This window comes from Danio aesculapii, chromosome 6 (assembly GCF_903798145.1).
Source record: "Danio aesculapii chromosome 6, fDanAes4.1, whole genome shotgun sequence".
Classification (NCBI taxonomy): Eukaryota; Metazoa; Chordata; class Actinopteri; order Cypriniformes; family Danionidae; genus Danio; species Danio aesculapii.
In genome coordinates, this window is record NC_079440.1 from 19,130,394 (window position 1) to 19,149,066 (window position 18,673).

General features: G+C 35.3%; 1 protein-coding gene across 2 annotated transcripts in view; it reads right to left on the minus strand.

Moving 5' to 3' along the window:
- agap1 (ArfGAP with GTPase domain, ankyrin repeat and PH domain 1) overlaps window positions 1-18,673 on the minus strand; it is a 354,815-nt gene that overhangs the window by 289,785 nt on the left and 46,357 nt on the right. The window lies entirely within an intron of this gene.

Here is an 18,673-nt window from a genome sequence, read left to right on the forward strand (position 1 = left end):
CAGGATTTGCAAAGAAACTGGGATTAAAAGATCTGTTCCAAGTCTCTGTGATCAGCTGCAGCTTAAGAATGAGTTTTACAAGCTTAAAATGTTTTAAAAACCCATGTTTGTTTTAAATTAAAGACAGTAAAATCGCTATATAATTCATAACCACTGTAATCAACACAGTTGCATAGTGTCACTTCCTGTGTTGGGCGTAACACATTACAAGCAACACGAGTTACATAATAATATTACTTTTCTAAGTAACATGTAAAGTAAATAAATTAATTTAAAAAATAAGTAATATTATTTGAGTTACTTTTTTTTACGAGTTACTTTTTTAATTAAATAGCTTTAAAAAATAAATTGCTGCATTAAAATTAAAGTACTCAAAATGAATCACGCAGGAAATGAGAGAATGTGTTAATTATTTTAAACGTATTGAAGAAAATGAAAAAGGGATTGTCTCAATGGACAGTGATGTTACTTCAGACAAATTGTAAGAAAGTAGCAAACACATTGCTTTAAACTTTCAATAATCTGTATACACGGCATGTATAGCTCTAGGGTCAGAAAGTTCACAGATAACATTATCCTAAAATATTTTTTAAAAGGTAAATGTAGATGTAGGTTATACAGTGTGTTGATAATTGCAGAGGTCCTGTATTTATTAAAAATAAAGCAAGATCTGAAAGAGTTCAGCTAGGTAATAAAAAGCAACGCAAAAGTAACTCAAAAGTAACGTAACGCATTACTTACCATAAAAAGTAACTTAGTAATGCAACTGATTACTTTTTGGGGGAGTAACTCAATATTGTAATGCATTACTTTCAAAAAGTAAATTTCCCCAACAATGGTTATTACAACTATATACACAAGTCTTTTCTTGTGAATGTTAAATCTGGTTTATTTTGTACAGTAGCAAAATGGATAAAGCAATGTATACAGTAGTACAACTAGCTGGCCACAAAATGGGCATTTTCAGCATTGTATAATAAATAATCTGATATCTGGTATTTTGAGCTGAAACCTTCCAGACACCAAAGACATACATCTTGTAAAAGGGGTAAAATAGGAGCCCTTTAATAAAAGGAGAAATACCTAAAATGATTCAGTCGGAGTGTATGGTCACACTTTACAATAAGGTTTCATTAATTAATGTGTTTATTAACATGAACTAATAATGAACAATACTTAATGTTAGTTTAACATTAATAAATGTAATATTAAAATCCAAATCCATGCTTGTTAGCATTAGTTAATGCACTGATTTATCAGTGAACGACTGTATTGTCATTAACTAACTTTAACGAACATAGACAAATACTGTAATAAATGTATTAGTTGCATCCCAAATGGTACACTATATGCTATGCTCTTATCCACTATGTACTTATGCACTTACACACTCAACAGCATAGTATATGAATGTAGTGTTGTCCCAAATAGAACACTAACGCTTGAGGAAATTCAAACTGTTTTCCAGATGACATTTGATGGTTACCAAATTAGTAAAATAAATGACCAAAGTACCAAATAATACCTCATAATACCTCCGCATTTACTTTCAGGAGGTGGTATAATCACTTTCGTAGAAGAATTTTGCTTTCACAATCCAAAAACAAGTGCATCATCCAGGTATTTAAAGTGCACTAATTCTTCTCAGATTTCAGTGTAAATGCACTACTTAGACTATTTTACTACAAAATGGCGTAAAACGGTGCATACGTATGCGATTTAGGACGCACCTATTTTTCCCTTGTTTGTTCATGTTAGCAAATGCATTAACATTAACTAATACAACCTTATTGTAAAGTGCTACCGAGTGTACATTATTCTTTTGGAAAATGGAGTGGCCAGAGTCAAATCATTTGAAAGCTTCTGCTCTAAAAGCTACAATGCAAGTAGATGTTCAATCCTTTTTCTGGGAGTGTGAATTCAACAGGAGCATGTTTTGGGGCAAGAAAAGAGAGCCCCATTTATTGCAGGGAAAGCGATTCTGCTGAGCCCAAAAGGAGAATAATCATGGGTCTGTACGTGCAGCTAACCTACATCTCCTGGGAGGAAGAACAGCCAGATGCGATTTACAGCATATTTCAATAGCATACTGTATTTTAGGTCACAAAGGCAGATTAAACTCATTCCTCAACATGGACGGCCCTCTCATATCTCTCTCCTGCACAAATCGTTCTCAGTTGCTGCTTTTCTATCCATTTCTAAAGTGAAACCATGATGTGTATCTAGCAAACAATGGGCCATTTTCCTCAGACAGTGTAGAAGAGATGAAGAAAATTGGTGTATCCCAGCACCAAGCCACAATGGCAGAACAATCGTAAAAAAAAGAAACGCTCACCACCTGCGGGTCTATTCAACTTCCTTACAAAGACCAGCTCTACAACAACTGAATAAACTCACTTCCTCATTCTCTTCCGTCCACTCATGTTCACACAAGTATGATGCAAGCAGAATTCAGTTATTCGCAGAGGTCAGACGGAAATGCTGTGTTGGTCAGCAAACTGAGTTAAGGAACACGATGCGTGTGACGCAAGCGTGTCTGTGTGAGGGAGGCAGGGAATTGGACTGCGCCAGTGCTTTTCTTCTACGGAGGTGGAGGAGATGTCAACCTCCGCGTCTGTAGTGCTGGAAAAAGAACAGTCCACAAAGCTCAAATTGGATCAAATCATAAAATGGCTTTGACGTCACTTAAGTGCTTTCTTTCAAATTGAAAGGCCTCTGGTCTCCCTGGTAGGGCCTTTCAAATCAGACTGAATGGGAAGAATTGTAAAGAATCACAGACGGATTGACAATTCACGCCGAGACTAAAACAAATATTTACTGGCTTGAAAGAAATTGTATAACATGGTATAACAGAGGGGGCAACACATCCTTCAATTGCTCTGCCACAACATTAAACTCATTTTATAATAAATGAAACTAAACTCATTGTGGTTATTCGTGAAGTGTCATTTAATGATCAGGTATTAAAAACAGTGATCAGTGTTTGTCTAAAAATAACACTGTTGTCACTTTATCACATACTGTAAGCAAAAGTGACATTTTCCTGAATAACAGTGCAATCAAAACCATGTCATATTTACTATGTTATGGTGTATATCAGAGCTAATGAATTAGTTTGTCATGAGGGCCAGTTCATAAATACTATCCCAAATGAGGGGCGGGAGAGATAAGATTTGCAATATGAGTGATGACACAACAGCATATAAGAGTCCATATGTTGTATTTTTGCTCCTTAAGACACCCACAATGTATTTTTCTACATTGAAATGTTAATATATTGTATTTTGAAACTACATAATATCAGTGCATTGTACAATAGGCTTTATTTTTTTTACAAACATTCAAATGTTGTATTTCAAAGCACAACAAAAGCAGTGCACTGCTTAAGTAGGCTTCTTCTACATTCAGACACATTCATATGTTATGTTTTGAACTGCATAACAATTATGGATGCAACAATTATAGATTTTGGTTGTACGATTATATAGTCTAAAGAATAATTATGGTTTCATGGTTATCACGTCTAATGTAAATCTAAGCTTTTATTAGGTAGATATTTAAATGAACTGTTGTTATCATCTGTGTTCATACACACAAAATCATTTTAATAATTTATAACAATTCGTCTAACATATCTTTTGTTTACATTGCACTGCCGCACAACTCTCACCGCTACGGCGTCAGATGTTTTCTACTCGGTGCGTCTGGAAGGCTCGAGCGCATCGATCCACTTCCGCGCGCATATTGGCATATATTCTTCCATTGGAAATAACGAAATTGCGTGCAGAAAAGACTAGATTTGTGAATGGCCCGCTGCTATAGTTAATCCAGTGTACGTGCATATTAGCTTTAGTGTACAAGTTCGCAACTTTAAACTAGCGCACAGGTGGCATAACTTTGTTTAGTTGCAGCAGTTTCGTTCCGTGAAACAAAAACGCGGTGTTGAGAAGCCTTTACGATTGAGTATCCAAATTTTTTCAGCTGCTCGCGCCACTCGCTTAATGTCAGGTGACTCACGCTCTGCGCAGCGTTCAACTGCAGCTCATGCTGTATTGAACAGAAGCACGTCACTTCATAACTATAGCGACTGTTTTTCAACTGAACTAAATTTATTTTTGACGTCTTGGTCACACTATTTGGAGGGCCGAAACAAATTTGGAGGGCTGCCAATTGAATAGCCCTGGTGTATATTATTTAACACACAAGTTACTACTGAGTAAAAGTTTTGACACCTGTTTAATTTTTTGACCTACAAAATACATTTAAATCCCAGAGCAATACAATGGTGTCATTACTGAGTTGATATGTTTTTGAACAAATTCAAGTGAGGCAATAATTGATTCAATTGATTCATAAAGATAAACATGTGCTGTTTTGAATAAATTTTAAATCAGTCATTTTAAATCAGTCGATTCAAAGAATCGCAAGGTCTTGCCATTGCCTATAACCAGTTTAAATGTCATTAGGGCTCCACAATTAATCAAAGTCAGTTCTGTAATGAGCAGTAAATTTCTAGCAGCTGCTTTCAGATGGATCAGCTTCTATTACACAGACTCGTAGTTCTCTGACAAGCTATGCAAAACAATTTAATCCTCGTTTTTGTCTGTGGCCTAATGGTTTGGGGAGTTGGATTTAAAATGTTTCAGTTTCAATTGCACTCTCTATATTTTCTATACCCAGCTGAGGTGCCCATGAGCAAAGCACATAATCCCTAATTGCTCCACGGCCAGGCACTGGAAGCAATAGCTACCCAATGCTCCGGGTGTATGCCCTCACTTCTCAAAAGCAGAGGACCAATTTTGGAGTATGGGCAATAGGGGTGTCAAAATGTATTGTTTCTTCAGTGCACCGCGATGCAGATGCGGACAATTCAGTATCGGTTCAGTAATAGATCCAAACCGGTTATTACAGACTGATGTCATTTATCTTATAAGCGTTATATGGCGAGGGAGGCGAGCGAGAGTAATTAAAACACTCCAACTACTTAAAAATGCAGAAACTGCACAATTCATTGGGTATGCGTTTGCTAGACAATCTTACACTGAAAGTGGATCAGCTGTGATCGCCGCTGCCGTTTATTAGTGTCAATCATTGGTGAACAGCACCAGAGCATTAAAGCCAATCGCATCCCTTTCTGTTGAGCGTGTGACCAATCATAGGAGAGTAAGAACTCACTTGCTCAAAGTGAGCGGGATATTTACATTTGTTTCTTTGCTATAAATGCTCATGTTTTTCTGTGCATGTACTTGAGTTTTTAAAGGTACAGTACATATATCTGACTGTTTGTAATAAAGGAAAACATTTCTAAATTTTGAATGCAAAAATCATTGTGCTTTGAAGTTAAATATAAAATTGTGTATGGAAAGCATTGTCAATGCACCGTGACGCACTAAGATATCGAAATGAAACAAATTGATGGCATGATAATCGTAACCGAACCGTAAAACCAGTGTAGGTTTTCACCTCTAATGTGTAACCATACTTGCCAATACTCAGTTCACTTCAGATTTACTACTGATCACAGAACCGTTCCTCCCTGATAAGATGTTTATGATCTTTTAATCATGCTTGCAATTTAATTTTAATGTTGTGTCATATTTATTTTCATATTAAAATCCATAACCCTAAACCAGCAAAGATACCAGCAGTATAGCAAAACTAAAATCTATTCCATATGCCTTTATAAATAATACAATTGTGACATAGTAGTTAACATATACTATTAAAATAAAGGTATTTCTTTTAATTTTTTTTGCCATTTTGCTTTTATTGGGATAGGAAAGTGTTAGACAGAAAGCGAAGCTGTAAAGAGGTAGAGGAGGGACAGGATCTGGAAAAGTCAGTGAGCTGGGACTCGAACTCGGGATGCCTGAAGCACATTGGTGCAATATGTTTTCAAAGAAGCTATTGGCGCTAATGAAACAAATGTATTTCTTTGTACATGAAGTGAGGCTTTCTAACAGTGCAAATATACCAAAGACATGACTAAACAATTAAATTATCTGAATATTATTTTGGAAAACTGTTATAACGTCCAAACTGGTAAATTGGTTTTGACTTGCTAAGAATTATACAGAGCTGCCTTACAGTTCACTTACAGTCTGAAATCTGAAACACTTCTTAGGAATTGCTTACTGTTGAACTCAACTTGTTTCAAACTGATAAAACTGTAAACTTTTACTGATAACTACTTCAACAATTTAGCATGTTGAACTTTATAAAAGCTGCTTTGACATGGTCTGTTTTCATATATATAAATTCACAGCATTACATGTTAGTTGACTATAAAAATAACAAATACTTCCACCAATTAGCAGTTGTGCTTTGCTTTCCCCTGTGATCCACTGCATAATAATCCTAGGGAGTGGAAAGCGTGTGACAGGCATCAGTGCCGAAGTGATGGCTGCCACTGAGCGTGTATAATTTATAGTCACAGTTTGTCCTCCATGATCACAGTTCCTGTATATCTGAATGGAGCGTACTGCTGCAGTAGCAGACAGAAAGACTGACAGGCGAGTGGGAGACGTCATCAACATGACAGTTAGATCATAGAGGAAAGTGCAGCGAACAAGATATGTAACCTCAGAACAGGATGATAAAACAGACGCGCTCGCTTTTAAAAACGCACAACTGGATGACTGACTCGAGAGGGGAGATGACATCATCCTGCGTCACAGGACAACTTGCACACCCCCCCACCTCGAATGTGAGTCACTGCTGTTCCTGACAAAACTCGCGCACAGTCAGCAAAGCAACAGCAGACAGAGAGAGAGAGAGATTTTTGACTTTGAATAGAACTTTCATAACAATTTAACCTTTTGTCCCTAAAATTACATGATCATATGCACTGTAAAAAATGCTTCAAGACAAATCCTTCATGTTATTCCAACACTAATCACTTAAATTAACTTAATCGTTTTTACAATCTTAAGTAGATTGAACATAAAACAATTAAGTTGTCAACCAAAAAACTTAAGACTTGTATTGTTTCAACACATTTAAAATAAGTTGTTGTAAAGCAGCAAATTATTTTTTTAATGCATAAATTACAGAAGAGACGCTCCATTACATTAAAAAGTTAAAATTAAATTAAATTAAAACAAATGAATAAATAAATAAACAGCAGTTAGACAAAGATTTCTAATGAACCCACGTTTATTACAATCAATGTTAATTTCACACAGACAATTATTCACTGCGATATTAAAATGAAGTCTCAATGTCTTTAACCAGTTGGTAATGAGCCAATTCACATAAACCTTAATCGTAATAATCCTTTTAAAAATGTACTGACCCTGTACCATTTATTTTACCTTTACATCATAGCCAAATTGCCATTTTTGATTGTACAACTAAATAATTAACATAAGTCTGCTTACTCTTATTGTTATACTTAGGACCGTAAATGAAAAATACAGGTAAGAAAACCTAACATTCTGCACCAGTCTATAAGATAGCAAATCATCAATTTTTTTTTACCACAGTAAAAAAAAAACGCAAGAGGAAAGAACTCTGGGAAAGGGAGGAGAGAAAGGGGAGTTATGGGCCTTCAAAAGTGTTGGGGATTTTACAGAACCGGTTCTGCATGGCTTTCACAAAAAAAGACAAAGGTTGGAAACTTAAAATACATTTGTGACCCTGGACCACACAACCAGTAATAAGCGTTTTTTTTTATTTATTTCGCATTATTGTAAAAAAGTAATAAATATGCTTTTTTAAATATTGTGTAGTTTGTTTGGACAGTATTTGGTCGAGACACGAAAATCTAGAACCTGAGGGTCAAAAAAAAATATAATTAAGAAAATCACCTTTAAAGTTAAGCAAACGGTGTTCTTGGCAATTTATATTACTAAGCAAAAATTAGGTTTTGATATTTTCACAGTAGGCACTTCACAAAATATCTTTACAGAACATGATATTTACTTAATATTCTAATCAATCATGGCATTATTTTTTTTATTATTATAATTTTCACCCATAGAAAAGTATCTATTGTCAAAGATACCCATGCAACATAACACATGGGTCACATTTGTCAAAGTAGGAGCAGATCTTCCACTTAAATGCCAAATATGGAGGGAAATTTTATACCAATACACAATTATGTTTTCACCAAACATCAATACACATTGGTCCTGTTTTCTGGTTCAGGCCTGTCGTGATTAAATAAATCTAAATTCGTAAATCTGCCAGAAGGTGTCAGCAAATCCCTGTCTTTATGAGTGATTACCTGAATTATTTATTCAAATGATTCATTGAAAAACTCCCATACTATACAGTAGAGCTATTTTTATTGTAAGTAAGCACTTGAGCACTTCAGATTTGTTGCTTATTCCTGTTGTACTATAGATAATATTGAAAGGTGACCCCAAAACTGTGGTAAGTACAGAACCGTGACATCAGTGTACTATTACCGCCCAATCAAAAGTGACAAATGAAAAGAAATACACTGAGAATTCACACAGGAGAAGCGACACAAAGTCATTTTTATAACCAAACGTTTCAATATTATACAATATCTGATTTCGCTATTGCCCTTACGAAAGGATTGATAAATCAACAAAAAAAATCTAAATTTGTCAAAAAATAAATTGATTCTGACATGTTCTTCTTTGGCTTTTTTGGAACTAATCAGGAGAAAACAAAAAACAAATAGTGTGAATAAAAATGTAACTTACTCAATGATCATTTCTTGTTTTTTAAACATTGGTGGGTTTTAAGATGGACTTTATCTTTTCTTTTCTTTTTAGTGAGTGCCTCATGTCAGCTTAGACATTTTTATAACAACAACTCCTATATTTTTCATACAGATGATCGCATATACACTCATATTACTAGCTTGTTTATACATGATTAAATCATTTTTATTGAACGCACTTGGACGGTGCATCTTCAATAGGAGCATCACCCTTCAAGCAGCTTCAATTGGAGGGGAAAGAGGATTGGTTCAAAGTTTTAAACCACACCCAAAATGTTATAATTAACTTAAGTGATTGCATATTTCACGCAGACCTGCTTTTATTCAGTTCTTGTCTGTAATTTGTCCCAAATTAAAGAGCTGAAACAAGCTTTTTGAGTTTGTGAAAGAAAGAAAATCATACAGGTTTGTGTCTTCAAGCCCTCAAGTCTGAATTTACATACATTCATAGTGTTTCTGGCCCCCTTATTATATAAAAGATAGGATTAGTCGATCATTTATCATCTTCTACTACTGCTGTTGCCTTTGTCGAAAGTGTTTATTGCTTTTAATGCATTTGTATTGCATGAATGCTGACCCTTAAATGCAGTGAAGCATTGTATGTCAGAAATCGTTGCTCTGTGTTTTGTATTTTCTAAATAAGCAAGGCTGGTCAGTAAATGGCTGGTTCAAGTCCCACTTATTTAATCAACTGGTCAAATCAGACCGTAAAAAACTTGAATCAGCTCATGATTCTGCATCATTTAGAACTCATTTAGTTCTTGCAAGCACTGAAACATTTGGCATGGTAAAACCATGAATGCAATTGTTAAAGTGGACATATTATGCCCCTTTTATAAGATATTAAATAAGTCTGATTTTCCTAGAGTGTGTATGCAAAGTTTCAGCTCCAAATACCTCACAAATAATGTGCATAACTCTGAAACTGCCGCTTATAGGCTTTGATCCAAATTGTGCCATTTTGGCAACTGCCGCTTTAAATTCAAATGAGATTGTGCTCTTTTCAAAAGAGCGTGAAGCTATAAAGGTCTATGCATCAACACAGCAGTCTATGGAGATTACAGTGTTCATTTATGCATACAAAAACTCAAAATTTCTAATCCTTGTCGCTGACATTATCTTCATCAGCTACGGTGTGAAAACTTTAGTGTGGATGGCTGCTTCTCACTCAGGGCTGTTTATGGTAATGAGGGAGAGACAGTCACTAACGGGCGGTGTTTTCACCTTCTGATGACATGTACAGAGGCAGAACGTTAATCAAAATGTTTCTGCAGACTGTTTTTATCAAGAGTAATTATAAAAAAAAAGAATGAATTAAGGTTTATCATTCGAGGTGGGCTATATTCACACATTGCTGCCACACAACTGTGTTTAAATATTCTTTTTTTTTTTAATTCGTAATCGGTCCTCTTTAATAAAAAAGTAACAACTGTGTTTTTAGACTACAGTCTATTGAAAACAAACTAAATTAGGGCTGCACAATATTGGAAAAATCGGATTGTGCAGTATGTTGTTTTGCTGCGATATATACTGCGATATGAATATAGCCTCACCAGATGATTTTAACAGCTCTATTTGGAAATATTTCATTAATTTACAATGACTGGGATGATCAAGTCTTTTTCTATGCAATGCATCTGCATAAAATATGATAATTTCAAGCTCATATAAATTCAAAAGAGCAAAAATGAAAGTTTAACAGCGTTCAACTTCCATATTTGAGTAAATCAAACTTAAAATAACATGGTCATCATTGTATAAATAATTTATTCAATAATATCTTTATCTTTTAATCTTAAAGGGCACCTATGGTGAAAAATCTACTTTTCAAGCTGTTTGGACAGACATATGTGCATGTATGGTGTATAGACCGTCATATTGTGGTGAAATAAACACACCCAGTCCTTTTTTTTTCAAATTGAACAACATAAAAACAGTGGACCAATTGGAGCGGTTTTCAGATCGACCGCAACTTTACGTAGGAGTGCGGTCCCTCGCCCACCAAATTGATTGACAGCTGCGCATATTAACATGTCCGTGTATAATCAAACAAGACCAGACGTGCGCAAAGCAACCGGGAATAAAAGGTCTGTTCAGTTTGCTAGGATCATCAATCATCATCAAATATGATCAAGAGTAAGTTTCACATGTTTAAAATGTTTTAAAACAGTGCAGGTGTGTAATGAATTACAGCAATTTAGCTTAGCTTTACTTCAGCACAGCCGCGTGTCAGAACAATTATAAAGGAAGACGCTTCAATCCCGGTTTGTGGACGTTAAATCAGATTTCTTTTGTACATTAACATAACAGATACAGCAGTGGATATTAACCTGTATCATGTCACATTTGCGTGCAAAAAGAGTGCAAAGCTAAACGGGCGCTCTGTCTGTCTGTGTGTGTGTGGGTGTGTCTACTGCGGTGTGTGTGTGTGCGCGCGCGCATGTATCTGTGTGCGCACGTGAACTTTGTGTGACTCTGCGATGCAACTGCACAATAAATATTCATTGGTAAAGTTCTTTCTGTAGTATTTCTCACAAACGCTACGTGAGATCTGCTTCCTTTAAGTCTGCCTGTTGTCTGACGCTGCCGAGGGAGGAGATTAAGGCACGCAGAAAGGCACGTAGAAATGGTGGGCGGGGAGGACTAGCCTTAAAGAAGCAGTACACCAAAACCGCCACCCAGTGCAAAAATGTATAAATAGGAATTTAATAAAAGGTATAATAAAAAATCTGATAGGTGTTTTGAGCTGAAACTTTACACACACTTTCTGGAGACACAAAACACTTATATTAAATCTGAAAAAAGGGCTAACCTAGGTGCTCTTTAAATAAATAATCTAATCGTGCAATGTGACTATTGTGGGCCCATGAGATATCGATGCTCAAACGAAATAGGTTGGTTTTCACATGATATCATTGATGACGTGCGAATTTCTGATAGAAGGCAGGAAGTGATTCTTCTACATAGGAATCGGTATTAGAACATTAAAAAATTCGGTTTTATGTTGTTTATAATTGTTTGAATCGGCTAAAACAAGAATTGCCGAACAGTTTTTATAGACTTCATAAAGGGAAAGTTCAAGAAACTGGCTGAAAAACAGATGAAAATGTGGCATGTAATAAACATTTATTCAATTCATCCATGTGTACAAACTTTTTTTAACGCAATAATTTGTTTGACATCACCAATAAAGATTATATACAGGCCTAGCTAGTGTATAAACATGTTAATGTGTTATACAAAAATGTGTTTGTTGATGGTAAGTTCAATGACAGAACAAAAAAGAAATGCAACTCTTGCAACAAAACTAGACAGTTATAGACAATTTCCCCTTACAAAAATAAATAAATAATAAGGTAGACTATACGTCCATGCTTAATGCGTTCATCTGTTATTTTGTGATGTCTGGAAGATCTCCGCATGGGGAAAAAGCTATAATAATTTATAATTAACATGTTTTTGAACCACATAGTGAAGTGTTTAATGTGTACAACTCTTTGTTAACAAATGCTACAGAATACCATTGCATAGTAAACTTATAAACTGTAATAAATACTGTAACGTTAGTGTAAATTATGGTGCATTGTGCTGGCTTAATTATAGCTGAAAACTGAAGCCTATTGAATAATTTGTTTATTACTACAGTTGTGCCATACCACAGCAACAATATAATTACTACGACAGTTACATTCAAGTAATTATCTATGGTAAGCTTCCAAACACTATAGTATTTTTTCATGTAACGTAATAGCTTGTACAGTATCTACCGCCTCAATAACAGGCAAATATATTTCAGTAGTTCAGTAGAAAACTCGGCCCTCTTCATGATATATGGATCATGCCCAACATATGTGGTTATTTTCTATTTATATCTGCTTTGAAATATGGTATAAATCAAATATGGTCTTCCATTCAGTTTATAACTTCCCGCCCTCCATCTGAATTTCACACGTCATCAGAACCACGTGATTGAAAACCACCTCTTTTGTACAGCCCTACTCCAAATACATACTAAAATAGCATTTTAGTGTATGATAATAATAACAATAAGGACAATAATAATAATAATAAGTAACATGTTTATTTTTTGGTTTGTCTTGACAGTAGATTGTTCATCTACTGTACAATATTACACATTTTATCTGGTGCATTAATCACTCACTTTCTCTTGCTAATAGTGTAACACATCTAGTTTGTCCAACAAAAGCTCTTATTTTGAGACTATAACGACACCTCTTTCACAGCAAGATTTAATGACATTTAGGCTGATTTCCCTCACAAAAATTCAGTTTCAAATCATTCCTTTCCTAGAGGCCACAAAACAAAACATTTTGAATGTCTCCCGTAACATATTTTAAGCTTACAGTTACTTAGATACAGACCTTGTGGCAGCTTGACCCAGTTTTAAGTATTTGCACTATTCCTGACAGTATTGCTGTGTAGTAAAACTAAAAAATACATCATCTGGAACACTAGTTTTACCAAATGTTTTTTACAGATCACCTCCAAAACCTCAGTTCTGAGCCCCCAATTGTTTGTACTTAGTCAACTATTATTTTTTCAAAGACGTTTACCACAGCGCATGTAAACAGCATGATGCAATACAACAAAACTAGAGCGTTCTGATGGTGCACATGCAGTTTAGAGGCAGCGTTGTAACAGGAGAGTGGCCTAGTTTTGCCACACCTCGTCTGTCTACATGTAAGAGCACCGTTTGTGTGTATAATTCATATTTGCTTCTTGTTCCATTAGTTGTTACAAGTACACTGATGAACATATTTCCAACAAAGCATATTATTGATTGGCAAAAGTATATTGATAGCCTATACATTTAGCAAAGACAGGATGAAACAGGATAGCATGAAACAGGATGCTGCCTATACACACTGAACACGCCAAGCACCCAATGAACTGTGGATTTACAGATGCCCACAACAAAAGCACACCCTGGTGGGACGGGCTCTACTCCACAAGCACCACATTTAAACATTTAGACTATCTACCACTGTGAGCTTTGGGAGCAGATTGAACTCACAATGAGATACTGCTAACAGGTAGTGTTAACATCTTCTGGCAATAATATATTGAAAAACAAATATAAAAACAATTTGTTGTCGGTGCACTAACCACTAGGCTATTGCGCCGACAACAAATTGTTTTTATATTTCTTTGCTATTATTCTATATTTCATATGGTGCAGTAGCAAGTCAGGGCATCCCGAGTTTGATACCCGACTCAAGGACATTTCCCTACCCTACCCTACTATAGGCAAAAACGACAAAAAATAAATCTTTATTTAATAAATAAATAAATAAATAAATAAATAAATAAAATTGTTAATGCAAAAAGTATGTATAATAATTAAAACTTGCACAACATTTCCATAGAGAAACCATATAAGAAAGCCTTGGAAATCTTTTAAAACTTATTCAAGAGAATTTGACCTTATGTCTGTTAACTATTAATAATTATGCAAGTTGAAAGCATCTTAACTGAGGGTAAAGCGTTCATCATTTTTAACAGGCTGTCACATAAAAAAAAAAAAATTATAAAAAAAAAAAATGTAGGTGCATCTCATTTCAGAGGCTGCATCCTCTGAAGGATGCATTTATGGAGCTAATAATATGCCAAAACAATCTGAATTGTGTTTATTATTAACAATTGTAATTTATTCATTCATTTTCTTGTCTGCTTAGTCCCTTTATTACAATTATAATTTAATAAAACTGAATATTATATGCCATTAAAATGTTTGGAATTTGATTTTCTTAACTTCAATACTGAACAACTACTCTTCTCTGTTGATGACCATATGCATTCGAAGGGCGCTGTCACATCAAAGACAGTCTCATTTCAAAAAGTTCGAAGGCTTCTTCAAATGTAGCCTCCATTATCTGGTCAACGAAGGATGCATTTGAAGGATACAACTGTGGTTCCTTCGCAACTTCCAACATCCCGAGACTCATTGTGCACTGATAACGGTAGAACGTTTTTAAAAGAAAACTCCGGATTATGGTTTTAAATGTAGGAATTAGGTTTTCTTTTACTTGGATATCTGAACAAATGTTAAAAACAAAAAGACTATAAAATGTCTTACTAAAAAGTGATTTGATAGAAAGTTCACGTTTTTATGTGTACATGTATGAATCAAAGGAGAGATGTTTACAGCTTTTGTAAATCTTGTTTTTCCTTCAGATCACTTAAAATAAGTTTTAAAATTAATTTATTACAAATTTTATTATCACTTATTAACGGCAGCTGTTATGGTTGCTAGGTGAAGAGATCCGCTCTATAGCGTAGATCGTCTCATTTCAAAATGCTCGGTTCAGCCTGCGTGGGCTTCGAAGGACTCCCTTTTGAAGTCTGCTTCCTTCGAAGGATGCACAGGCCCATATCCAGCCTGGTGAAATGGGTGTTTCTTTCGTCTCAAAAAGTGGACCTTTCTGCAATTATACGCCTCACTTTCTATTCAATTATGAAATTTATTCGTTCATTCATTCATTTTTTTTTCGGCTTAGTCCCTTTATTAAAAGGGGGTCGCTACAGCGGAATGAACTCACAACTCATCCAGCATATGTTTTACGCAGCGGATGCCCTTCCAGCTGCAACCCATCACTGGGAAACATCCATACACACTCATACACTAAACGGTCAATTTTTGCATACCCAATTCACCTGTACCACAGGTCTTTGGACTTGTGGGGGAAACCAGAGCAAACTCCACACAGAAATGCCAACTGATCCAGCTGAGGTTCGAACCAGCAACCTTCTTGCTGTGAGGCTAATGTGCTACCCACTGTGCCACCACGTCACCTAATGATGAAATTTAAATACCGCATTTTAGTGACATTTTAGCACAATTCTGAATTAGCTTGTCGGATAATCATCATAATCACACTTTTCACTATTTTTGCCAAAATAGTATTCAAATAAATTTTAATATGGGCCGTTTTTTATGCTTTACATCTTTTTACTGGTGTTTTGATTTTTGTCAAGAATAAGGTCAAAGATTTAGAATAAAAGTTACTTTTAAATGTTTTCTCAACAAAGATGACTTCTCCTACATCAGATTATACAACTGGATGTTGGCTTCATAAAAAAAATATTTGTTAGCATTGGCCAAAACTGATTAGCTGAAGTCACACCGAAGTGACAGCCAACAGAGGATTTTGTTCAGTCTTAAAGCCTTTTTGATTATTGCCTTTGGGTTATTTTCACCATATTGGCATAGCAGTCAAAATAGGACAAATGAGCTCATGTATGGGACAAATTCTGGACGTTTGTCAGTGAGGGGTAGGTGCCTCCGAAATGAAACACAGCATTTGTTATGCCTGGCTTTATGTTTTATTGGATTTTCAAAAAACAGGAAAAACTTGTATTCAATCTAATGATGAAATTCAAAAATATATATATTTTTACTGTATAATTAATTGGGCAGTTATCATGAAATCAAGCTTATTAAATTGACCTTGTAATCCCCTATCCAAAAAAGTAAACCACCAGATCAAATGATGAAACTTGTTTCTGCAAGCCTTCTTCAAAGTACTTTTTTAAAATGATATAAGTGATCTAACTGATATGGAACATTTCACCTAATAACATAGACCTACTACAGAACATGGATACAACCAAAATGACTGAACAGAGTAACATACACAGGATGAATGAAAAGATCATCCTGAAGGCATGTGAAGACAATGTAAATCTACTAAAACATGCCTGTGCATAAAGACAGTGTGTGATCAGCCCATCAGAGAAAATGACAGAGCTTGTGTTTAGAAAGTGCACCGCACACTTGAATGAATGAATAATTAAGTAAAAGAGCTGTGAGTCACTGGTCTCTCTGACATAATCAGTCTGGTTTGCTTTATATTAGTGCTGTTTTTGGACTGAACATTTGAATGCGTTCTCTGGCTCAGTGGACTGAAAGCTTTGCTGGAATTTAATGACCAAAAATGATCTGATCAGAAACAGAGAAGCCACATTTGATTAAAGTACCCTTATTATGGATTATGAAGCATTTATATTTTAGCTTGGCAGAATTCCCCAACAACAGTATGACATGTATGCAAGGTCAAAAAATACATTTATTTGTACCGTATTTGTCCAATGACTCCCCAATGATTCATCCAGCAAATCAAACTCTATTTTGCATGACACTAATCTGTCGTGATTGGTCAGATCATCTAACCTGTTGTGATAGGTCTTACTGTGTGCAGCATATGTTGTAAACAAAACACCATTATTATGGCATATCACATGTATATAAAAAAAAAAAATTACACAGCGTATGAAAAAACAACATGGCTTCAATTTTAACTTACTAATTCAAAGCAGAATGTAAATGTCAAACATGACTGGAGTTGGACCTCTCAATGGTAAGTGTCATTATTGTTTATGCAACTTTGACATATACAGTGCTTGCATGACTTAATGTACATTGTATTCTTATAATATTAATGGTGCTGCATTCTGCTCAACTAATAAAAGACTTAGAGGAAATAAGCTGTTTTATGCTTATGTTAGCAAACCTAGCCCACAGCTTGACGGTAAACAAACAAGCAGTAATGGTATATGCATTAGCCCAATACAAGAACATATTGATAAAGCGTTGCAGTTTGTACAGCAGCATAGAGCTCTATTCTTTGCATAACTTCAAGTAACATCAACAACAATCATTCTCTACTCATCTACACATTTCTAGACAATTGCAACCGAACATATATTGCTGTTGGCCAGTTAACTACAAGCCGTGGAGCAACCACAACACACAACTAAATACACAATTTGCATACTACACAGAGCATGAATGAAATCGATTAAAACACATTTACTGTATAGGTTGTGATGCAGGGGAAGCAGCAACTGCTCCAAATAAACTGGGTAGTGATTCTTTCTTTAAAGGTGCCCTATAATGAAAATCTGGGTATACCAAGACATAGAATAATAAAAGATCAGTATATGGAAATGGGCATACCGTGAGCCTCAAACACCACGGTTTCATCGTTCTCATGTAAATTCCACAAGTGTAAAACCCCGGGTGGATAACGGACCAATTAGAAGACAAAACAAACTGTGACAAGACTCATGGGCCATGCCCTCCACATTTGCATGTATGCCTACTTTAGGTCATTCATCCAGACCTAACAAGCAGCCGCATCATCAAGAGTGCACAAACTCAATATGCAGCTCTGAGAGCATAAAAAAAGCTCTAAAATCATTAATATGCACGACTTTGATAAGTCAAGCGTTTTCTAGTGATACAACAGTGATACTTTTCTTTTATTCTTTTAGTGGAACTTTTATTTTGTAAATGGAGCGCCAAATTGTTTACTATGCGTTACTGGGCAACAACAGCACAAGGCATGTCCAAACTCACTTCAAAATGCAAGATTTACAGATTACACATCTATTCATCTCCACTCCGCAGGGGAATGAGGTATGTTTAGTTACATCTTTTGTTAATTTATCATGTTTATTGTGAAATTTGATGAGTACGTTTCAACAAACACATGTAGACTGATGAATCATGTCAAATCACTCAGCTCAACTGTCATATGTCCTGGCTTTTTCTTTGACAATATAGCTTCCAAATACAACGCAATACATCTCTACCACTCTCTTTTGTTCATGACACAAAGCGTATATGGTCAATCATAGACCTTCTGGTTCTAGGAGTATTTTATGGATTAATACAGGAGCTTATTAAACCATTTCTTGAAATTTTTTAACTTACTGAAGCCATAAACCTGCTATGTAGATATCAGAGAGCAATTTAACTTACAGTAAACCAATGCAGTATATGGCACCTTTAATAACAACCAACCTGCAAATACTGTGTTGTAGGCATGGTTGCTACAACAGTCATCAGTAAAATGCACAAAAAAGCACAAGGTTTGGGATTATACTGAAATGAAAGTGAACATTATCAAGACTTCCAACTGTGCAATGATCCACTATGAATTCAACATGAAA